General features: G+C 43.9%; 2 protein-coding genes across 4 annotated transcripts in view; one reads left to right on the forward strand and one right to left on the reverse strand.

Annotated features, from left to right (window-relative positions):
- Nucleotides 1-24,560, reverse strand: part of SUCLA2 (succinate-CoA ligase ADP-forming subunit beta) — a 148,595-nt gene that overhangs the window by 112,480 nt on the left and 11,555 nt on the right. The window lies entirely within an intron of this gene.
- The window catches only part of NUDT15 (nudix hydrolase 15), a 161,473-nt gene continuing 150,180 nt past the window's right edge, over nucleotides 13,268-24,560 (forward strand). For 2 of the 3 annotated variants that reach the window (XM_069758286.1, XM_069758290.1), the window contains exons 1-2: nucleotides 13,268-13,354; nucleotides 16,412-16,525. The gene's annotated coding sequence lies outside the window, so the exon portion shown is untranslated. The remainder of the gene's footprint in view (nucleotides 13,355-16,411; nucleotides 16,526-24,560) is intronic. The other variant, XM_069758288.1, reaches the window with a different exon arrangement.

Consider the following 24,560-nt stretch of genomic DNA (forward strand, 5'->3'; position numbering starts at 1 on the left):
GGGGGCTCTGCAAACGCAACATGACGCCCACAGAGCATTCCATCAAAGTCTGCATTTCAAAACGTCACTACTTCACTTCCGAGCCCCGGCATGTGCCCAAACAGTGGTTTACCCCCACATATGGGGTATCAGCGTACTCAGGAGAAACTGGACAACAACTTTTGGGGTCAAATTTCTCCTGTTACCCTTGGGAAAATAAAAAATTGCAGGCTAAAAGATCATTTTTGAGAAAAAATTTTATTTTTTTTATTTTCATGGCTCTGCGTTATAAACTTCTGTGAAGCACTTGGGGGTTCAAAGTCCTCACCACACATCTAGATTAGTTCCTTTGGGAGTCTAGTTTCCAAAATGGGGTCATTTCTGGGGGATCTCCAATGTTTAGGCACACAGGGGCTCTCCAAACGTGACATGGTGTCCGCTAATGATTGGAGCTAATTTTCCATTTAAAAAGCCAAATGGCGTGCCTTCCCTTCCGAGCCCTGCCGTGCGACCAAACAGTGGTTTACCCCCACATATGGGGTATCAGCGTACTCAGGACAAACTGGACAACAACATTTGGGGTCCAATTTCTCCTATTACCCTTGGCAAAATAGGAAATTCCAGGCTAAAAAATCATTTTTGAGGAAAGAAAAATTATTTTCTATTTTCATGGCTCTGCGTTATAAACTTCTGTGAAGCACCTGGGGGTTTAAAGTGCTCAATATGCATCTAGATAAGTTCCTTGGGGGGTCTAGTTTCCAAAATGGGGTCACTTGTGGGGAAGCTCCAATGTTTAGGCACACAGGGGCTCTCCAAACGCGACATGGTGTCCGCTAACAATTGGAGCTAATTTTCCATTCAAAAAGTAAAATGGCGCGCCTTCCCTTCCGAGCCTTACCATGTGCCCAAACAGTGGTTTACCCCCACATATGGGGTATCTGCGTACTCCGGAGAAATTGCCCAACAAATTTTATGATCCATTTTATCCTATTGCCCATGTGAAAATGAAAAAATTGAGGCTAAAAGAATTTTTTTGTGAAAAAAAAGTACTTTTTAATTTTTACGGATCAATTTGTGAAGCACCTGGGGGTTCAAAGTGCTCACTATGCATCTAGATAAGTTCCTTGGGGCGTCTAGTTTCCAAAATGGGGTCACTTGTGGGGGAGCTCCAATGTTTAGGCACACAGGGGCTCTCCAAACGTGACATGGTGTCCGCTAAAGAGTGGAGCCAATTTTTCATTCAAAAAGTCAAATGGCGCTCCTTCCCTTCCAAGCCCTGCCGTGCGCCCAAACAGTGGTTTACCCCCCCATATGAGGTATCAACGTACTCAGGGCAAATTGGACAACAACTTTCGTGGTTCAGTTTCTCCTTTTACCATTGGGAAAATAAAAAAATTGTTGCTAAAAGATAATTTTTGTGACTAAAAAGTTAAATGTTCATTTTTTCCTTCCATGTTGCTTCTGCTGCTGTGAAGCACCTGAAGGGTTAATAAACTTCTTGAATGTGGTTTTGAGTACCTTGAGGGGTGCAGTTTTTAGAATGGTGTCACTTTTGGGTATTTTCAGCCATATAGACCCCTCAAACTGACTTCAAATGTGAGGTGGTCCCTAAAAAAAATGGTTTTGTAAATTTCTTTGTAAAAATGAGAAATCGCTGGTCAAATTTTAACCCGTATAACTTCCTAGCAAAAAAAAAAATTTTTCCAAAATTGTGCTGATGTAAAGTATACATGTGGGAAATGTTATTTATTAACTATTTTGTGTCACATAACTCTCTGGTTTAACAGAATAAAAATTCAAAATGTGAAAATTGCGAAATTTTCAAAATTTTCGCCAAATTTCCGTTTTTATCACAAATAAACGCAGAATTTATTGACCTAAATTTACCACTATCATGAAGCCCAATATGTCACGAAAAAACAATCTCAGAACTGCTAGGATCCGTTGAAGCGTTCCTGAGTTATTACCTCATAAAGGGACACTGGTCAGAATTGCAAAAAACGGCCAGGTCTTTAAGGTCAAAATAGGCTGGGTCATGAAGGGGTTAAGGGCCGATCCCGGAATATCACCATCAAGTGCTCACTAGCTGCGGATTCCTAGGAGAGTAGGATCCTTACGCCTCTTTACAATCCACAGGTTGTGAAGGTGGCTGGAATCAGCCAGGGGACTTTTTGAATTTCTGCAGCAGTTTTTTCTATTTTTAAAACTTCAAACAATTTTTCAACACTAAAATTACTTGGTAACATGCTGCTTTGTGTTTTACAAAAGAAAACTAGAATGATAGCACCTGATTATTATGAAATATATGAGGTCAGGAGCTAAATATTAGAGTTAAAAAAATATATTGTTTGTGTGTGACATGGTGCAATCTCTCCTATTTGCAAAACGCATGTAAATGGAATTAAGCTTTAAAGGGAATATGTCAGTAGAATCGACCCTCTTAAGCCATCTATATGAGCACACAGGTCAAGGGGGCACATCTAGTGTGATACATGTAGATCAGGAGAGCACACTGTCAGTCACTACACTGGTAACAAGTCCTTTCATTTAAAATTGGATTCTTTAGGAGATCTGTGCGTGGCCCATAGATCTTGAAGGGGTTGTCCAAGCTTGGGGTTAAAGTCTGCAGTCATTCTATTTAACTGCAGACCAGTGAATCCTCAGAGTGTGCACTGTGCACACTGTCAGTATTCTTTGATTTACAAACAGTTGTGCTCAAACATTTACCTACAACGGGAGAATTTTTGCTTTCTTGGCCTTTTTTCAGAGAATATGAATGATAACACCAAAACGTTTTCTCCACTCACAGTGGTTGGGTGGAGTTATTTATTGTCAAACTACTGTGTTTTCTCTTTTTAAATCAGAATGACAACCCAAAACATCCAAATCACCCTGATCAAAAGTTTACATACCCTGGTGATTTTGGTCTGATAACATGCACAGAAGTTGACACAAATGGGTTTGAATGGCTACAGGTAACATCCTCACCTGTGACCTGTTTGCTTGTAATCAGTGTGTGTGCATAGAAGCTGAGCAAGTTTCTGGGATCCAGACAGACTCTTGCATCTTTCATCCAGCCACTGATGTTTCTGGATTGTGAGTCATGGGGAAAGCAAAAGAATTGTCAACGGATCTACGGGAAAAGGTAGTTGAATCGTATAAAACAGGAAACAGATACAAAAACATATCCAAGGAATTGATAATGCCAGTCAGCAGCATTCAAACTGTGATTAACAAATGGAAAATCAGGGGCTCTGTAAAAACAAAACCATGGTCAGGTAGACCAACAAGAATTTCATCCAAAACTGCCAGGAAAATTGTTCAGGTTACAAAGAAAAACCCACAAATAACATCAGCTGAAATACAGGACTTTCGTAAAACTAGCATTGTGGCCGTTTCAAGATGCACAATAAGGAGGCACTTGAAGAAAAATGGGCTGCATGGTTGAGTCGCCAGAAGAAAGCTGGAAATGCCACAAAGTATCTTGCCTACAATATGAAAAACAGCACAGAGGCAAGCCTCAAAACTTCTCGACCAAGGTAATTTGGAGTGGGACCAAAATTGATCTTCTTGGCCACAACCATAAACGTTACATTTGGAGAGAGGTCAACAAGGCCTATGATGAAAGGAACACCATTCCTACTATAAAGCACGGAGGTGGATAGCTGATGTTTTGGGGATGTGTGAGCTACAAAGGCATAGGAAACTTAGTCAAAGTTGAAGGAAATATGAATGCAGCTTGTTATCAGAAAATAGTGGAGGCAAATTTGCAATCAGCCCGGAAGCTGTGCATGGGACGTACTTAGACGTTCCAACATGACAACGACCTAAAACACAAGGCCAAGTCGACCTGTCATTGGCTACAGTAAAACAAAGTGAAAGGTCTGGAGTGGCCATCTTAGTCTCCTGACCTCAATATCATTGAGCCACTCTGGGGAGATCTGTTGTGAGTTCTGTTTTTGGGCTCCCTCTGGTGGTTACTGATGGTACTGGGTGACTTGTCTTTCCTGGGTTTCTGGGTTCCACCTGTTCCATCAGCATATGGGAGTTTCCTATTTAACCTGGCTTTGCTGGCAGTTCCTCGCCGGTTATCAATGTATCCAGTGTGTCTTGTTACCTCTGCTCCTAGAACCTTCTGGTCAAGCTAAGTTTGGATTTTCCTGTTTTGGTGTTTTGCTTTATTTGGTTTTTAGTCCAGCCTGCAGATATGTGATTCTTGCTGCTGGTTGCTCTAGTGGGCTGAAATTGCTCCTCATGTACCATGAGTTGGCACATGAGTTCAAGTAATTTCAGGATGGTTTTTTGAAGGGTTTTTCGCTGACCGCGCAGTTCACTTTTGTATCCTCTGCTATCTAGCTTTAGCGGGCCTCATTTTGCTGAAACTGTTTTCATACTGCGTATGTGCTTTCCTCTCATTTCACCGTCATTATATGTGGGGGGCTGCTATTTCTGTGGGGGATTTCTCTGGAGGCAAGAGAGGTCTGTGTTTCTTCTAATAGGGGAAGTTAGATCTTCGGCTGGAGCGAGACGTCTAGGATCATCGTAGGCACGTTCCCCGGCTACTTTTATTTGTGTGTTAGGTTCAGGGTCGCGGTCAGCTCAGGTTCCATCGCCCTAGAGCTTGTTTGTATCTGTGCTTGTCCTTTAGTGATCCCCTGCCATTGGGATCATGACAGTATAACCGGCCCACAAAGTGTTAATTGTATTGGCTGAAGTAGGAGGATAAGTAGTCTGAGGAAGTTTTTTTTTTTTTTTTTCCCCTCAGAGTTTGCTGCCTAGCCTTATTGCAGCCTGGCTACTTCCTCCTCCTCTTAATCTTTGAATGGCTCTGATCCCAGCTGTTTATCATGGACGTCCAGAGTTTGGCTTCCAGCCTGAATAATCTTGCCACTAAGGTTCAAAATATACAGGATTTTGTTGTACATGCTCCTATGTCTGAACCTAGAATTCCTGTCCCAGAGTTTTTTTCTGGAGATAGATCTCGTTTTCTGAATTTTAGGAACAATTGCAAGTTGTTTCTTTCTTTGAAATCTCGCTCCTCTGGAGACCCTGCTCAGCAAGTCAAGATAATTATATCTTTCCTGCGGGGTGACCCTCAGGATTGGGCATTTGCATTGGCACCAGGGGACCCTGCGTTGCTTAATGCGGATGCGTTTTTTCTGGCATTGGGTTTGCTCTATGAGGAACCTAACCAAGAGATTCAGGCTGAAAAAGCTTTGTTGGCCCTCTCTCAGGGGCAAGATGAAGCAGAAATTTATTGTCAAAAATTTCGAAAGTGGTCGGTACTTACTCAGTGGAATGAGTGCGCTCTGGCTGCAAAGTTCAGAGATGGCCTTTCTGAGGCCATTAAAGATGTTATGGTGGGGTTCCCTGCGCCTGCTGGTCTGAATGAGTCTATGACTATGGCTGTTCAGATTGATCGGCGTTTACGGGAGCGCAAACCTGTGCATCATTTGGCGGTGTCGTCTGAACCGTCACCTGAGATAATGCAATGTGATAGAATTCAGTCCAGAAGTGAACGGCAAAAGTATAGGCGGAAAAAAGGGTTGTGCTTTTATTGTGGTGATTCAGCTCATGTTATATCAGCATGCTCTAAACGCACAAAAAAGGTTGATAAGTCTGTTGCCATTAGTACTTTACAGTCTAAGTTCATTCTGTCTGTGACTCTGATTTGTTCATTATCATCCATTTCCGTCGATGCCTATGTGGATTCAGGCGCTGCCCTGAGTCTTATGGATTGGTCATTTGCCAATCGCTGTGGGTTTAGTCTGGAGCCTCTGGAAGTCCCTATTCCTTTGAAGGGAATTGACTCTACACCTTTGGCTATGAATAAACCTCAGTACTGGACACAAGTGACCATGCGTATGACTCCCGTTCATCAGGAGGTGATTCGCTTCCTGGTACTGTATAATTTGCATGATGTTCTAGTACTTGGTCTGCCATGGTTACAAACTCATAATCCAGTCCTTGACTGGAAATCAATGTCTGTGTTAAGCTGGGGTTGTCAGGGGGTTCATGATGATGCACCTCCGATTTCTATCGCTTCATCTACTCCTTCTGAGATTCCTGTGTTTTTGTCTGACTATCGGGATGTTTTTGAGGAGCCTAAGCTCAGTTCGCTTCCTCCTCACAGGGATTGCGATTGTGCTATAAATTTAATTCCAGGCAGTAAATTTCCTAAAGGTCGTTTGTTCAATCTGTCAGTGCCAGAGCATACTGCTATGCGGGATTATGTTAAGGAGTCCTTGGAAAAGGGACATATCCGTCCATCTTTGTCCCCTTTGGGAGCAGGTTTTTTTTTCGTGGCCAAAAAAGATGGTTCCTTGAGGCCTTGTATAGATTATCGTCTTTTGAATAAGATTACCGTAAAATATCAGTATCCTTTGCCATTGTTGACTGATTTGTTTGCTCGCATTAAGGGGGCTAAATGGTTCACTAAGATTGATCTTCGGGGTGCGTATAATCTTATACGAATAAAGCAAGGTGATGAGTGGAAAACCGCATTTAATACGCCTGAGGGCCATTTTGAGTATTTGGTAATGCCTTTTGGACTTTCTAATGCTCCTTCAGTCTTCCAGTCCTTTATGCACGATATTTTCCGTGAATATCTGGATAAATTTATGATTGTGTATTTGGATGATATTTTGGTTTTTTCTGATGACTGGGAGTCTCATGTTCAGCAGGTCAGGAAGGTGTTTCAGGTTCTGCGGGCCAATTCCTTGTTTGTAAAAGGCTCAAAGTGTCTCTTTGGAGTCCAGAAGGTTTCTTTCTTGGGGTATATTTTTTCCCCTTCTACTATTGAGATGGATCCCGTCAAGGTTCAGGCTATTTGTGACTGGACGCAGCCTACATCTCTTAAGAGTCTACAGAAGTTCTTGGGCTTTGCTAATTTCTATCGTCGTTTTATAACTAATTTTTCTAGTGTTGTTAAGCCTTTGACGGATTTGACTAAGAAGGGTGCTGATGTTGCTAATTGGTCTCCTGCGGCTGTGGAGGCCTTTCAGGAACTTAAGCGCCGGTTTTCTTCTACTCCTGTGTTGTGTCAGCCAGATGTTTCGCTCCCTTTTCAGGTTGAGGTTGATGCTTCCGAGATTGGAGCGGGGGCGGTTTTGTCACAGAGAAGCTCCGATGGTTCAGTGATGAAGCCATGCGCGTTTTTTTCTAGAAAGTTTTCGCCGGCTGAGCGGAATTATGATGTTGGTAATCGGGAACTTTTGGCCATGAAGTGGGCATTTGAGGAGTGGCGTCATTGGCTAGAGGGTGCTAGACATCGTGTGGTGGTCTTGACTGATCACAAAAATTTGATTTACCTTGAGTCTGCCAGGCGTCTGAATCCTAGACAGGCTCGTTGGTCACTGTTTTTCTCTCGTTTCAATTTTGTGGTTTCGTACCTGCCAGGTTCAAAGAATGTGAAGGCGGATGCTCTTTCTAGGAGTTTTGTGCCTGACTCCCTTGGAAATTCTGAGCCCTCTGGTATCCTTAGGGATGGGCATTGATTTGTCCTTTTCGTCTGCATTCCATCCTCAGACGAATGGCCAGACTGAACGAACTAATCAGACCTTGGAAACTTATTTAAGGTGTTTTGTTTCTGCTGATCAGGATGACTGGGTTACCTTTTTGCCGCTGGCCGAGTTTGCCCTTAATAATCGGGCTAGTTCTGCTACCTTGGTTTCTCCTTTCTTTTGTAATTCGGGGTTTCATCCTCGTTTTTCCTCTGGTCAGGTGGAACCTTCTGATTGTCCTGGAGTGGACATGGTGGTGGATAGGTTGCATCGGATTTGGAGTCATGTGGTGGACAATTTGAAGTTGTCCCAGGAGAAGGCTCAGCAGTTTGCTAATCGCCGTCGCCGCGTGGGTCCTCGACTTCTTGTTGGTGACTTGGTGTGGTTGTCTTCTCGTTTTGTTCCTATGAAGGTCTCTACTCCTAAGTTCAAGCCTCGGTTCATCGGTCCCTATAGGATCTTGGAAATTCTTAACCCTGTGTCGTTTCGTTTGGATCTCCCGGCATCGTTTGCTATTCATAATGTGTTCCATCGGTCGTTGTTGCGGAAGTATGAGGTACCTGTTGTTCCTTCGCTTGAGCCTCCTGCTCCAGTGCTGGTGGAGGGAGAATTGGAGTATGTTGTGGAGAAGATCTTGGATTCTCGTGTTTCCAGACGGAAACTCCAGTATTTGGTCAAGTGGAAGGGTTATGGTCAGGAGGATAATTCTTGGGTGGTTGCCTCGGATGTTCATGCTGATGATTTGGTTCGCGCTTTTCATAGGGCTCATCCTGGTCGCCCTGGTGGTTCTCGTGAGGGTTCGGTGACCTCAAGGGGGGGGTACTGTTGTGAGTTCTGTTTTTGGGCTCCCTCTGGTGGTTACTGATGGTACTGGGTGACTTGTCTTTCCTGGGTTTCTGGGTTCCACCTGTTCCATCAGCATATGGGAGTTTCCTATTTAACCTGGCTTTGCTGGCAGTTCCTCGCCGGTTATCAATGTATCCAGTGTGTCTTGTTACCTCTGCTCCCTGCTCCTAGAACCTTCTGGTCAAGCTAAGTTTGGATTTTCCTGTTTTGGTGTTTTGCTTTATTTGGTTTTTAGTCCAGCCTGCAGATATGTGATTCTTGCTGCTGGTTGCTCTAGTGGGCTGAAATTGCTCCTCATGTACCATGAGTTGGCACATGAGTTCAAGTAATTTCAGGATGGTTTTTTGAAGGGTTTTTCGCTGACCGCGCAGTTCACTTTTGTATCCTCTGCTATCTAGCTTTAGCGGGCCTCATTTTGCTGAAACTGTTTTCATACTGCGTATGTGCTTTCCTCTCATTTCACCGTCATTATATGTGGGGGGCTGCTATTTCTGTGGGGGATTTCTCTGGAGGCAAGAGAGGTCTGTGTTTCTTCTAATAGGGGAAGTTAGATCTTCGGCTGGAGCGAGACGTCTAGGATCATCGTAGGCACGTTCCCCGGCTACTTTTATTTGTGTGTTAGGTTCAGGGTCGCGGTCAGCTCAGGTTCCATCGCCCTAGAGCTTGTTTGTATCTGTGCTTGTCCTTTAGTGATCCCCTGCCATTGGGATCATGACAGAGATCTCAAGCACACAGTTCATGCTAGACAGCCCAGGAATTTACAGGAACTGGAGGCTTTTGCCAAGAAGAGTGGGCAGCTTTACCATCTGAGAAAATAACAAACCTCATCCACAACTACCACAAAAGACTTCAAGCTGTCAATGATGTTAGAGGGGCAATGTACCATATTAAGAAATGGGATATGTGAACTTTTGATCAGGGTCATTTGGATATTTTGGGTTGTCACTATGATTTAAAAAGAGAAAACACAGTTTTACATTAAATGGCTTCATCCAACCAATAACCATGAGTGGAGAAAAGTTTTGGTATTATCATTCATATTTTCTGAAAAAAGGCCAAGAAAGCAAAAATTCTGCCGGAGTATGTAAACTTTTGAGCACAACTGCACATGCGGTCAGGTGCTGATTAGATGTGAGCAGCCTCGCAAGTGAATGGAGGGAGGCAGAACAAGTCTAGTCGGAATGTGGCTGGAAGTGACATGACAGTCTGCTCCCGACGTCGGCACCTGAGAATCCCAACAGCGAGTCTGCAGTAACATAGAATTACTGCAAACTTGGGCCTCAAGCCTGCATAATCCCTTTAAAAGCTCATTTACATATTAAGAAAAATATTGATTTCAATGGAATAGGACAACGGATTGCAGATGAAGTATCCTTTATATGATTTTCTATGACCTACATGCCCATATAAACAGCTTAGAAGGGTTGATCCTACTGACAGATTCTCTAAAATAACAAGAGCAAACTCAAGTGAGAAAATAATAAAAGAAATCAGAAAGTTGTTTTTTTAGTCTGTCAAAGTGAATGGGAACAGGAAACGTTCAGCCTGTGAATTGCGCAACTGCACTGAGGAAATCAAAGCAAATCACATTGCTTAAGACATTATAAGAGTGTCTTTTTTCGGGAGGGCAGTGGAAGATCATCTGGAAACGTTCCCTCCCATTCACCCAATTATAGCCCAAAAGATCATCTTACATGGAGAATACTGATCCCCGCTGCAGGCAGTTCTGCCTGTACAATTATCTACACATAGAATATATTCCTGTATATCAGGCTAATAACCCAGAGCAATTCTCACAGCCCAGACAAGCAGCTGATCACATCTCAGGCCACCACCGCATATAGAAAGCCATTACACACAGAAGTGGATGTCTCGCATTCTGAAGGCAGAAATACGACTGGGGAATTTTTCTTGTAACCATCGCTGACCAAACTATCTCGAAGTGGCTCTAAAAGGAGTTTTCTTTTGAGGATCTGTCTCTACGAGCTAGAATTAAGACTCTAGTTCTCCAAGTATTACAAGAAAAAACAGACGGCTGAATACAAATAGACAACATCATTTTCAGATTTATATTTGTGAAATAATTAGGAAACCATGTATCATTTCCTTTACACTTTCACAAATACTTGCTAGTTTGTGCTGGTAAATCGCATAAAATCACAATAAAACCTATTTAAGATTGTGATTGTAAGGCTTCTTTCACACTAGCGTCGGAATCTCCCCGTCGCAATGCGTCGGGGAGAGATTCCGACGCTAGCGTTTGCTGCATTGCACAATGGAAGCAGCGGATGCATTTTTCCGGCGCATCCGCTGCCCCATTGTAAGGTGCGGGGAGGTGGGGGCGGAGTTCCGAAAAGGTCGGAAAAAGCGGTCCGTCGGGGGAAAAAAACGTTACATGTAGGGTTTTTTTCTCCCGACGGTCCGCCAAAGCACGACGCATTCGTCGCAAGACGGATGCGAAGTGTGCAAATCCGTCACAAATGCGTCGTCAATAGAAGTGTATGGGGAAAAAACGCATCCTGCAAGCACTTTTGCAGGATGCGTTTTTTCTGCAAAACGACGCATTGTGACGGATTAAAAAAAAAACGCTAGTGTGAAAGTAGCCCAACGCGAAAAATGGTGGAAAAGTTCACGGGGAATGAATACTTCTTCAAGGCACTTTAGATGCCATGGTGAGGGGCTGGCCAGCTCAGGGGGTCCCCTTAAGCCACAGGCAAGTAGTGGCTGCAGGTCTGAATGGCTGCGTCTATTACTGCAGGGGAAATGTATCGAACAAAAGTTTCCCAGGACATCAATCATTGTGGTTCTGTTTAAATGGGGTATTTTATGAAACTACATATTAATCTCTTGGAGTGCATGGGATGTATACAGGGGTTCTCTATTACTTGGTTGATCCCTCCTTAAGGAAAACCTTTCATTGGGATTTTTATGGAAAGTGAGAACCTCCCCCGGGTGCAGCGGCGCCACTGATTCAGGAACAGATTTCATTTTTGGTTTGTGCCCTTTCATTAGAAAATTATATCTATTCTAGCACTGTTAGCATAGGGTTATGTCACATGAGCGCTGCAGCCCATCATCATAGAAGAAGTGTGAGCGCTGTGACCCATCAGTGGCCACTGAGTGAGCTCATGTGGCATTACAATGTTATGCACGCATCATCAGACCCGGCAATGACATCACTGAGAGGGAGCCGGTGAAAGAGGGGAGTTTAATTTATTTCATAGAGGAGAATACAGCATTCAGAAGTGTTGTCCAAATAATGGACAAACCCTTTAATAAACACGCAGCAAGCAGTCTGACTATTGTACATTTTTTACATGCGTTTTTCAGACTCCCCCACATAAGAATATAGGGAAATTAGCCAGAAACAAAAACTGCTCAATTCCCAGGTAAAATCTGTGATCAGTGAAGACAGATTGTTACATTACTGAGCTAGGAGATGACAGATGCTCCTGATAGGATTCTATGTAGCAGGCAGGAGCATGAAGCAGAAGACCCTCCTCTCCCCCTGCTGCATGTAATCTCATCACTTAACCAAAAATAATGAACTGGAGTATAAGGGTACGTGCACACGTTCAGGATTTCTTGCAGCAATTTCCTGACAAAAAACGGACATTTCTGCCAGAAATCCGCATGCGTTTTTTTTGCGTTTTTTGCGCGTTTTTTTCCGCAGCTTCCCAATGCATTAAATAGCGAGAAAAACGCAAAAAAAAAAAAAACCCGCAAAACTAATGAACACGCTGCTTTTTTTTACAGCGATGCGTTTTTTTTGCGGAACAAAACGCATCATGTGCACAAAAATTGCAGAATGCATTCTAAATGACAGGATGCATATGTATGCGTTTTTATCGTGAAAAAACGCGAAAAATCCTGAACATGTGCACATAACCTAAGTTGGTATACATGAAAAATAGGAGTATGTTCACACTGGCCATCAAACAGGCAAAAATGAAGAAAGAAACAAAATGAATATATACCCTGCTGTAAGTAAATAAATATTAAAACCTATTTTTTTTCCATTAAAAACAGTGTTTACCAAGTACCCTGTTCTTTATTTGCTCTTTTACTTACAGCAGGGTATATGTTAGTCTTCTTTCTGTCTTAGGTTTTGTCTGTTAATGGCCAGTGTGAAGATGCTCCTATCTTGCATGCATACCAACTTATACTCCAATTAATTTTTTCGGTTTAGGTTTCTGTATTTAATGCAGGAACGGTTGTGTCCTCCCTTTCTTTGAGCTGGACACTACTTTTATACAGCTTCCAATTTGCTGTGCATCCATATTCGGGGCCCGGTCCTGCTCGGCCCTAATTCCTCCTTTGACAGATGGTAAGGGTTTAATATTAGAGGTTAGGACCATCCCGATTTGGGTACACCTTGATGCAGGTGGGATGGCTTTTACACTTTTTTTTTAATCAGCATCCTATTTATTTATATGCACAATTGCTTTTACTTATTTACTGTCAGCAGGGGATGTGTTCATTTTGTTTCTGTCTTAAGATTACATACAAAACCTATCAGTAGCACGTACAGAAAGATGTTTAACTACTGCGCATGAGAAGAATGTCCTTTGGGGGGAAAAAATGGTTTGCTGATGCCTACCACCAACCCAGCTTATACTAACTAGTTTTTCCTACTACCCGTTCAGAAAAAAGCATATTGCACAGCAAACTACTGTATTTACTTTACAGTGGGAGTCAATAAAGGACTTGTGATTTCTTTCTAGAGGAGTTTGTGGGGGTAAAAACTTGGCTACTGGAATAAAACAGTTGGCTGAAGGCATTTTCTATCTGATTAAATAATAAAAACCGGTTGGAGAGTTTGCAGGATCCAGCAGTTGTGCTGGGGGCACATTTTAGCATTATTCCTATAACACGTGGACAGAAAGTAAATCCCCAGCTCAGGAGAACCACATAAATGAAAATTATGCAACTGAAAAGTGGGCACATAATAAAAGACTGTATGCCGAAACAAACCTTGGGACGGCGGATGATACTAGCAATACTGGTGTCCTCAAAGCTTCTCAGAGGTCAGTATGGTCTTTACTTGCTTTCTTTATCTATATGATTTTACATAGAATTAACAATTTTACAGCAAATCATTGTCAAATGGGTCTACAAATATACCTTCAAAACTGTGCAGGCATTATCAATGTAAAAGCTGCACCGATTTGCGTTAAAACCACATGTTGGCACACTTCTTGGCCACGCAGTGGAAACTTTGGAAAATCCCCTGTAAAGGGAACCCGTCATATAGAAATGCAAAATTTACCAGCAGATATAGGGTTAATCTGCGTAAATAGAGTTAAAAATCAGCCAGCCTGTCTTAAAAGAGCAACGGCTGCAGGGAGAAAATAAAATTATATTCTCCATGCAGCCGTTCACTTCCAGTCATCGGGCAGTGCAGGGAGCGGTTACAGTGACAGCGCACTACACGGTCAGCCCTCTCGCGCACTCTGACTAACAGGCTGCTCTGCAGCATGTGTGCACAACAGACTGTCAATCAATAGCACAGTCTGGTGCTGTCAGGAACTCTCACTGATCAATTTTCAGAGCCTGCATATGCAAATGGTCTCTTCAGAGAGGAAGAGGGCTTGAACTCTAGTGCCACCTATAGGAAGCAGCAATCCTACAAATTATTATCAACCCTTTAAACCCCTCGCCCCCCCCCCAAGCCTGTTTTCACCTTCCTGACCGGGCCAATTTTTACAATTCTGACCACTGTCACTTTATGAGATCATAACTCTGAAACGCTTCAATGGTTACCACTGATTTTATCGTGACATATTGTACTTTATGATAGTGGTAAAATTTCTTCGATATGACATGTGTTTGTGAAAAAAATTGAAATTTGGCAAACATTTTGAAAATGTTGCAATTTTCAAACTTTCCATTTTTATGCCCTTAAACCAGAGAGTGGTGTCACACAAAATAGTTACCGTAATAAATAATGTCTACTTTACATTAGCACAATCTTTGAAACAATTGTTTTTGTTAGGCTGTTATAAGGGTTAAAAGTTGACCAGCGATTTCTCATTTTTACAACAAAATTAGCAAAACCATTTTTTTTAGGGACCACCTCACATTTAAAGTGACTTTGAGGGGTCTATATGGCAGAAAATACCCAAAAGTGACACCATTCTAAAAACTGCACCCTTCAAGGTGAACAAAACCACATTCAAGAAGTTGTATTAACCCTTCTGGTGCTTCACTGGAATTTTTGAAATTTGGAAGGATAAAAAACAAACATTTACTTTTCTTTCACAAGCATTTTCCTTTAGACCTACTTTTTGTTTTTACTTTCGCAAGGGTAACAGGAGAAATTGCCCCATACAATGTGTTGTGCAATTTCTCCTGAGCATGCCGATATCCTATATGTGGGGGAAATCTACTGTTTGGGTGCACGGCAGGGCTCGGAAGGGAAGGAGCGCCATTTCACTTTTTGAATGTAAAATTGGCTGACATAATTAGCGGACGCCATGTCACATTTGGAGAGCCACTGATGTCCCTAGTGGAACAGTGGAAACCCTTCACAAATGACAGCATTCTGCAAACTAGACCCTTTTGGGAACTTATTTAAAATGTGTATTGAGCACCTTGAATCCCCAGGTGCTTCACAGAAGTTTATAACGTTAAGCCGTGGAAATAAAAAAGTCACATTATAAATCTGTTTTAGCTTTATATTTTGTATTTTCACAAGGGCACCATGAGAAAATGGACCCCAAAATTTGTTTTGCAATATCTCCTGGTACCCCATACATTCTCAAAAACTACTTTTGAGGAACAGTGCAAAGCTCAGAAGAGTAGTACCACCATATTACAGTGCAGATTTTGATGCACTGGTTTGAGGGTGCCATGTCACACTGGCAGAGCCCCTGAGGTGCCAGAACAGCAGAACCCCCCATAAGTGACCCTATTTTACAAACTAAACCTCTCAATGAATTCATCTAAGGGGGGGGGGCAGTGATTATATTGACACCACAGATGTGTCACAGAATGTTATGCCATTAGGCAGGGAAAAAAATTATTTAAATTTTTACCACCAAAATTGTGTGTTAGCCACAAATTTTACATTTTCATAATGGGAAAATAGTAAAAATGGTACCAAAATTTGCTGAATGTAGAAAAACGCCATAAGTGGCTGTACAGTACTGCTTAGCCACACGTCGAGACTCGGGAGGGAAGGAGCGCTATTTGCCTCCTGGAGCAGTTTTTCCTAGAATAGTTTGCAGACCCCATATACACATATACAGAGTCCCTAAGTGCTAGAAAAGCAAAATCCCCCCTGAAGCGACCCCATTTTGGAAATTATACTAAAATGTACGGTACAGTACTGCTTAGCCATACGGGAGGGACGTAGCACTATATGATGATTTGACTCCATGGGTGTTTTCCAGAAACAAGCAGGAGTGGATGTTGAGTGAAAATTGCAAACTGCCGTTGTAGTGACCAGTACACTGTAGTGACCAGTACATTATGCCCAGCTCACGCTTCTGGAGATATGCTCCTGTAAATTAGGCGGGCTCTGATCACTACAGAAATACCAAACATGAGGGCGCTAAATGTAGTTTAGGCACACTGGGGCTCAGAGGGGGCATTTGGATTTGGGAGCGCAGAATTTGCTGAAATTCTTTTGAGGGGCGAGGAGCCATTTAGTTTTCCAGAGCTTTTGTGATGGAAACGTAGAAGCCCCCTATATTTGCGTTAACAGATGATGGACCTGAGTGGAGACTTGCTTTTTTTGTGGACTGAGTTGAAGCTTTTATTGGGAACATTTTACGTAACATTTATGATCACATTTATCCGTCGCACTAGGCGATTCACTTCAGGGTTTCCATCTAAACATCCGAGTGACGCGACAGATGAAATCCCCAAGGGATCCATCCACTATGATGAGGCAGCAGAGTTACTCTGGACTCTGCCTGGCTCCTGTACAGCGTTGTGCACAAAACTGTGCTTTTATGCACGCCTAAAAAGATGAGAACCATTTTAATTTACATTAGTCTTTTGATCGTGTTTCATTGCTCTTTTTGTTTGGCGGTATCATGGTAAAGTATAGCTTTTTGCCTTTTTTTTTTTTTTTACAGTGTTCACTGAAGGAGTTAACTAATGGGACAGTTTTATAGGTCGGGCCATTCCAGACGCGGCAATGTATTTATTACATGTACAGCAGTATGTCGTGAAGAGGTTAAACATGAGAGGTATGTTACAAAAAATAGTTAACCCTTTTCTGACACTGTCCGTAATAATACGTCCACGCGCCCTGGTACTTGTTGATGCGGGATGGATTATTACATCCACACTAGTTGCTAGATCATGCTCATGCACATGTGAAGTAACTTTGAGGGGGCCTATATGAGAGAAAATGCCCAAAAGTGACACCATTATAAAAACTTCACCCCTTAAACTGCTAAAACCACTTTTAAGAAGTTTTATTAACCCTTCTGGTGCTTCACTGGAATTTTTGGAATGTGGAAGGAAAAAAAACAAACATTTACTTTTCTTTCACAAAAAAATTTCCTTTAGACCTAATTTAACTTTTGCAAGGGTAACAGGAGAAATTGCCCCATACAGTTTGTTGTGCAATTTCTCCTGAGCATGCTGATACCCCAAGTGTGGGAGAAATCTATTGTTTGGGTGCACGGCAACGCTCGAAAGGGAAGGAGCACCATTTCACTTTTTGAAAGTAAAATTGGCTGACATACCCGTATATACTCGAGTATAAGCCGACCCGAGTATAAGCCGACCCCCCTAATTTTGCCACAAAAAACTGGGAAAACTTATTGACTCGAGTATAAGCCTAGGGTAGGAAATTCAGCAGCTACCGGTAAATGTCAAAAATAAAAATAGATGCTCTATACCGTTCATTATTGCCCCATAAGATGCTCCATATAAAGCTCTGCCATATAGTGCTCTGCACCTTTCATTATTGCCCCATAGCTGCCATATAGTGCTGTGTGCCGTTCAGTACTGCCCCATAGCTGCCATATAGTGCTGTGTGCCGTTCAGTACTGCCAGATAGCTGCCATATAGTGCTGTGTGCCGTTCAGTACTGCCCCATAGCTGCCATATAGTGCTGTGTGCCGTTCAATACTGCCCCATAGCTGCCATATAGTGCTGTGTGCCGTTCAGTACTGCCCCATAGCTGCCATATAGTGCTGTGTGCCGTTCAGTACTGCCCCATAGCTGCCATATAGTGCTGTGTGCCGTTCAGTACTGCCCCATAGTTGCCATATAGTGCTGTGTGCCGTTCAGTACTGCCCCATAGCTGCCATATAGTGCTGTGTGCCGTTCAGTACTGCCCCATAGCTGCCATATACTGCTGTGTGCTGTTCAGTACTGCCCCATAGCTGCCATATACTGCTGTGTGCCGTTCAGTACTACCCCATAGCTGCCATATAGTGCTGTGTGCCGTTCAGTACTGCCCCATAGCTGCCATATAGTGCTGTGTGCCGTTCAGTACTGCCCATAGCTGTGCCATAGAAAGCTCTGCCATTGCTGCTGCTGCAATAAAAAAAAAAAAATGCCATAGGCTACGTTCACATTAGCGTCGCGTCGCTGTTGCGTCGGCGACGCACGGAAAAACGCGCGAAAACGCGCGCAAAAACGCGTGCGTCGTTTTTTGACGAAATCGGACGCAAGAAAAATGCAACTTGTAGCGTTTTCTTGCGTCCAACGCTAGCGTCTAAAACGACGCACAAGTCGGAAAACGCGTGCAAAAAGATGCACGCGTCCCCTATGTTAAACATAGGGGCGCGTCGCCGACGCAACAGCGACGCGACGCTAATGTGAACGTAGCCATACTCACCTCTCTTGCTTGCAGCTCCCAGCGTCTCGTCCCGGCGTCTCTGCGCACTGACTGATCAGGCAGAGGGCGCCGCGCACACTATATGCGTCATCGCGCCCTCTGACCTGAACAGTCAGAGCGGAGCGGCGCCGGGAAGACAGAGCGGCGCCGGGAAGACAGAGCGGCGCCGGGAAGACAGAGCGGCGCCGGGAAGACAGAGCGGCGCCGGGAAGACAGAGCGGCGCCGGGAAGACAGAGCGGCGCCGGGAAGACAGAGCGGCGCCGGGAAGACAGAGCAGCGCCCGGCGTGTGGAACGGGGACAGGTGAATATTACATACTTACCTAGTCCCAGCGATCCTGACGCTCCCTCTGCCTATCACAACTGGTCTTCGGTGCCGCAGCCTCTTTATCAGCGGTCACCGGCACCGCTGATTAGAGAAATTAATACGCGGCTCCACCCCTATGGGAGGTGGAGCCGCCTATTCATTTTTCTAATGAGCGGTCCCACGTGACCGCTGAAGAGGGGAAGAAGCTGCAGCACAGAAGACCGGGACGGCAGGGGGAGCGTCAGGATCGCTGGGACTAGGTAAGTATACCTCAGCGCCCTCACCCCCTCACCCGCCGACCCCACCGCTACCGTGACTCGAGTATAAGCCGAGAGGGGCACTTTCAGCCCAAAATTTTGGGCTGAAAATCTCGGCTTATACTCGAGTATATACGGTAATTATCGGACGCCATGTCACGTTTGGAGAGCCGCTGAAGTGCCTAAACAGTGGAAACCCTTCACAAATGACACCATTTTGCAAACTAGACCCTTTTGTGAACTTATTTAGATATGTATTCAGTATCTTGAACCCCCAGGTGCTTCACAGAAGTTTATAATGTTAAGCCATGAAAATAAAAATGTAAAACGTTTATTAACCTTTCAGGTGCTTTACAGGAACTAAAGCAATGTGGAAGGAAAAAATGAACTTTTCTTTTTCCCACAAATATTTTTACTTAAGCCCCAAATCTTGTATTTTCACAAGGGTAAGCAAATGCACCATACAATTTGTTGTGCAATTTTTCATGAGTACGCTGATACCCCATATTGGGTGGAACGGTTTGGGTGCACAGCAGGGTTCGGAAGGAAGAAAGCGCCATTTGACTTTTGGAACGCAAAATTGTCTTGAATTATTAGCATTGTTGCATTTGGAGAACTCCTCACAAGTGACCCCATTTTGGAAACTAGACCCTTCAAGGAATTTATCTCGGTGAGGGGGGAGCACATTGCTCCCCAGATGCTTCGCAGAATTTTAAAACGTTGAGGAAAGAAAATAATTAAAAAAAAAAAAAAAAAACATTTTTTCCCAAAAAAAGGTTGTTTTAGCCCCAATTTTTTTTTATTTTCACAGGGGTAACAGGAGATATTGCACCATACAATTTGTTGTGCACATTTTCTAAGAACACCGCTACCTCATATGTGGCGGAAAACTACTGTTTGGGAGTATGGCAGGACTTGGAAGGGAAGAAGCGCCAACTGAATTGTGGAGTTCAATTTTGGCTGGAGTAGACTGTGGATCCCTTGTCACATTTGATGAGCCCCTGCCAGAACAGAAGAAACCCCCACAAGAGAACCTGTTTTGGAAACTACTCGTGATGAGCGAGTGTACTCGTTGCTCGGGTTTTCCCCAGCACACTCAAGTGGTCTCCGAGTATTTAGGACTGCTCGGAGATTTACTTTTCCTTGCCACAGATGGATGATTTACAGCTACTAGCCAGCCTGAGTATATGTGGGGGTTGCCTGGTTGCTAGGGAATCCCCACATGTAATCAAGCTGTCTATCAGCTGTAAATCATCCAGCTGCGGCAAGGAAAACAATCTCCGAGCAGTTACAAATACTCGGAGACCACCCGAGCAAGGAGTATACTCGCTCATCACTAAAAACTACACCTTTTGAGGAATTCACCTAGGTGTGTAGTGAACATTTTTAACCTTCACATAATGCATAAAACACTAGGCAGAAATAAAATTACAATTTTTTCCACTAAAATGTTGCTTTGGCCCCAAGTTTTTAACTTTTAAAAGGAATCATAGGAGAAAATGATCTGTACCATTTGTTACACAATTACTCCTGAGTACACCGATACCCCAAATGTGGGCGAAAACTTCTTTTAAGGTCTAGCGGAAAGATCAGAAGGGAAGAAGCCCCATATTGTAATTCAGATTTTTCTGGAATGGTTTGAGGGTGCCATGTCACATTGGCAGAGCCCCTGAAGTGCCAGAACAGAAGAAACCTCTCATAAGTGACCTGATTTTACAAACTAATTCCCCCCCCCCCCCATGAATTTACCTAGGGGTGTAGTGAGCATATTGACACATGTGCCTCACCGAAATTTGTACCAAAAGGCAGTGAAGAACATACCGTAATTAAAATTTTACCACTAAATATGGTTTCAGCCAAAATTATAATCTTTTACAAGGGGTAATAGGAAAAAATGATCCTCATGGATTACTGTGCAATGTCTCCCGAGTATGCCAATACCCTACACGTAATCGGAACTACCATACCTTTGAGGCACAGTGAAAAGCTCAGAAAGGAAAAAGCGCTATAGTATAGTGCAGATTTTACTGTTGAGGGTGCCATGACCCACTGGGAGACTCCCTAAGATGCCTGAACAGAACCTCCCCCCCCCCCCCCCCCCATAGGCGACTCCATTTTACAAACTACACTGACGCACTGCGACGGGCCGAGTACGATGCTCGTGTGAAAGTAGCCTTAAGGTACCGTCACACTAGACGATATCGCTAGCGATCCGTGACGTTGCAGCGTCCTCGCTAGCGATATCGTCCAGTGTGACAGGCAGCAGCGATCAGGCCCCTGCTGTGCTGTCGCTGGTCGGGGAAGAAAGTCCAGAACTTTATTTCGTCGCTGGACTCCCCGCAGACATCGCTGAATCGGTGTGTGTGACACCGATTCAGCGATGTCTTCACTGGTAACCAGGGTAAACATCGGGTAACTAAGCGCAGGGCCGCGCTTAGTAACCCGATGTTTACCCTGGTTACCATCGTAAAAAAACAAACAGTACATACTTACATTCAGCTGTCTGTCCCTTGCCGTCTATTTCCTGCACTGACTGCTGGCCGCAAAGTGAAAGTGAAAGCACAGCACAGCGGTGAGTCACACAGCGGTGACTCACCGCTGTGGCTGTTCTCTGCTTTCACTTTGCGGCCAGCAGTCAGTGCAGCAAACAGACGGCAAGGGACAGACAGCTGAATGTAAGTATGTACTGTTTGTTTTTTTACGATGGTAACCAGGGTAAACATCGGGTTACTAAGCGCGGCCCTGCGCTTAGTTACCCGATGTTTACCCTGGTTACCGGGGACCTCGGGATCGTTGGTCGCTGGAGAGCGGTCTGTGTGACAGCTCTCCAGCGACCAAACAGCGACGCTGCAGCGATCCGGATCGTTGTCGGTATCGCTGCAGCGTCGCTAAGTGTGACGGTACCTTTAGCCATACGGCAAGACCCGGGAGGGACAGAGCGCTACCTGCCTCCTGGAGCAAAGATTTTCCTAGAATAGTCTTTAGACTCCATATACAGACCACCCCCCAAGTGCTAGAAAAGCAGAATCTTCCCTGAAGTGACCCCATTTTGGAAACTATACTCCTTTGGGAATTTATCTACAGGTGTAGTGATGATCTGCCTCTACGGGTATTTTACAGAAACAAGCAGCAGTGAATGTTGCTGAATGAAAATTGCAAATCTGCTATTGCAGTGCCCATACATTGCAGTGCCCATACATTGTAGTGCCCATACATTGCAGTGCCCATACATTGCAGTGCTCAGCTGGTACTTCTGGAGACATGCTCCTGTAAATTAGGTGGGCTCTCATTGCTACAGAAATGCCAAACATGTGGATAGTAAATGCAGTTTCGGCACTGTGGGGCTCAGAAGGGAGAGGGACATAGGATTTGCGTGCAGAATTTGCTGAATTTCTTTTGCTGTTCCAGAGCCTTCATGCCATGAGTAGTTGGACCCACCTATATTTCCATTAACAGCTGCGGTCCTGAGTGGGCACGTGCTTTTTTGTTACATCGGGGTTTCCATCTAAATCGCCGATTGACACAATTCAGATGAAACCCCTGAGGGAGGCATTCACTATAGTGAGGCAGCAGAGTTATTCTGGACTCAGTCTGGGCTCTCTTGAGTGGCTGTCTGGCTGACCACACTTTTATGCAATCCTAAAAAGACGGACACCGCCGGATCATAGGCCAGACAACGACCAAATAGCCTCCATCTCTCTCATAGGGAATCTTCTGCCAGAGGTTCCCTCTAACTCATGTATTTCAGAGATTTACACGGAGACCCTGATGTAGGCACTCAGCACAAGATAATTGTGAGCCGAGCTTTACTGCGATCTTTGGGAAGCAGAATTAAGAAATCAGAAGTCAGTCAAGAATTTGTTTTCTTTATTTTTTACGCCGTTCCTCATGCGGTATAATCGATTAGACAACTTTTCTACAGGTCGGTGCAATTACAGCGATAACAGATTTACCGTATATCCTCAAGTATGAGCCGTGTTTTTCAGCACATTTTTTTATGCTGAAAAAGCCCTCCTTCGGCTACTACTTGAGTGAGGGTCCCACAAAATGGAGGGGGAGCAGCAGCGGCTGATGCAGCTAAAATGTGCCTGGAGAGCATTTTACCACTAAAATGTTTTAGCCCGAAGTTTTTAATTTTTTAAAAAGCTAATAGAAAAAAAGGACCCTCACTTTGTTGCGCTATTTTTCCTGAGTGCGCTAATATCCTACATGAAATCGGGAAATATTTTTCAGGCACAGTGCAAAGCTCAAAAGGAAAGGAACACCATTTATAGTGCAGATTTTACTGTTTAAGGGTGCCATGACCCACTGGCAGAGCCCCTGAGGTGCCAGAACAGCAGAACCCCCCATAAGTGACCCCATTTTACAAACTACACATCCCAATGAATTCATCTAGGGGTGCAGTGATCATATTGACACCACAGATAGATCACAGAATTTTATACCATTGGAGAGTGAAGAAAAAAATAATTGAATTTTTTTTGTTGTTTTAGCCCCAGATCTTACATTTTCATATTTTTCAAACAGATAAAAATGGCACCAAAATGTGTCACGCAATTTATACAGAACGTAGAAATACCCCAAATGACTCGGGAGGGATGTAGCGCTATTTGATGATTTGACTCCATGGGTGTTTTCCAGAAACAAGCAGCAGTGGATGTTGCTGAGCAAAAATCGCAAATCTGCTATTTTAGTGTCCATACATTGTAGTGACCAGCTTATGCCTCTGGAGACACGCACCCGTAAATTAGGCTGGCTCTGATCGCTACAGAAATTACAAACATGTAGAAGCTAAATGTGGTTTGGGCACGCTGTGGGTAATCAGAAGGGAGAGGTTCAACTTGACTTTGGGAGAGCAGAATTTGCTGAATTTCCTTTGGGGATGAGGAGCCATAGATGAGGAGCCATAGGGCTTTTTCAGAGCCTTTGTACTACCAGTAACGTGGAAGCCCCCTATATTTACGATAACAGATGACAGACCTGTGTGGGGAGTTGTTTTTTGTGAATTGAGTTGAAGCTTGTATTGGGAACATTTTACATAACATTTCAAATCACTTTTATCCTATGATCTATACTGAGCACTTTTCTCGGGGTTACTATGAACTCCGTCTGGCCCCTGTTCAGCACTGTCCTTTTCAAAAGTGCACAAAACTGTGGTTGACCCCACTTTTATAAAAAGACGGTCACCGCCAAATCATAGGCTAGAAGATGTCGACAGTGCATCCATCTACCTCATTATAAGAAATAATCCGCCAGGGGTTCCGTCTAAATCTTACACTTCAGAGATTTAGACGCAAACCCCAGTGTGAGCGCTCAACGCAGAGCGCAGGATAAATTTGAGCCGAGCCGTAATGTGAGGTTTGTGAGGCAGAATAAACAAATCAACAGCAGGGGAAGAATGTTTTTTTGCCTGCTTTCTAAATGCTGTGATCGATGTCGATCGCAGCATTTAGGAGGTTGAACTGCCGGGGTCAGCTGTCATGTAAACTGAAAACAAAATCATAGTCTAGACTGGTGATCCGGTTGGTGTCATGACGACCTCAGGTCATCGTGGCAATCAACGGTGACGTCGCAGGAGCACCAATCAGATAGGTGAGGGATCCCCCTCCCTCTCCCAGCCTCCAAATGTTGCGATATCTCAATTGCGGCATTTAGGGTGTTAAACAGCTTGGGGCGCTGCGGGCAACACTCCTGGCTGTGACAGCCGGGCGCTGGTGGTCATGTAAACAGAGTACCAGGCGGTGATCACGTGCGCACAGCTCCTGTGTCCACACGATCGCCAGGATGTATAGGTACGTCCAATGTAGTGAAGGAGTTGAAGCGTAACAGTGGTTTTAATTTTTTCATGAATCAATAGTACACATG

The sequence above is a fragment of the Ranitomeya imitator genome, chromosome 3 (assembly GCF_032444005.1).
Source record: "Ranitomeya imitator isolate aRanImi1 chromosome 3, aRanImi1.pri, whole genome shotgun sequence".
Lineage (NCBI taxonomy): Eukaryota > Metazoa > Chordata > Amphibia > Anura > Dendrobatidae > Ranitomeya > Ranitomeya imitator.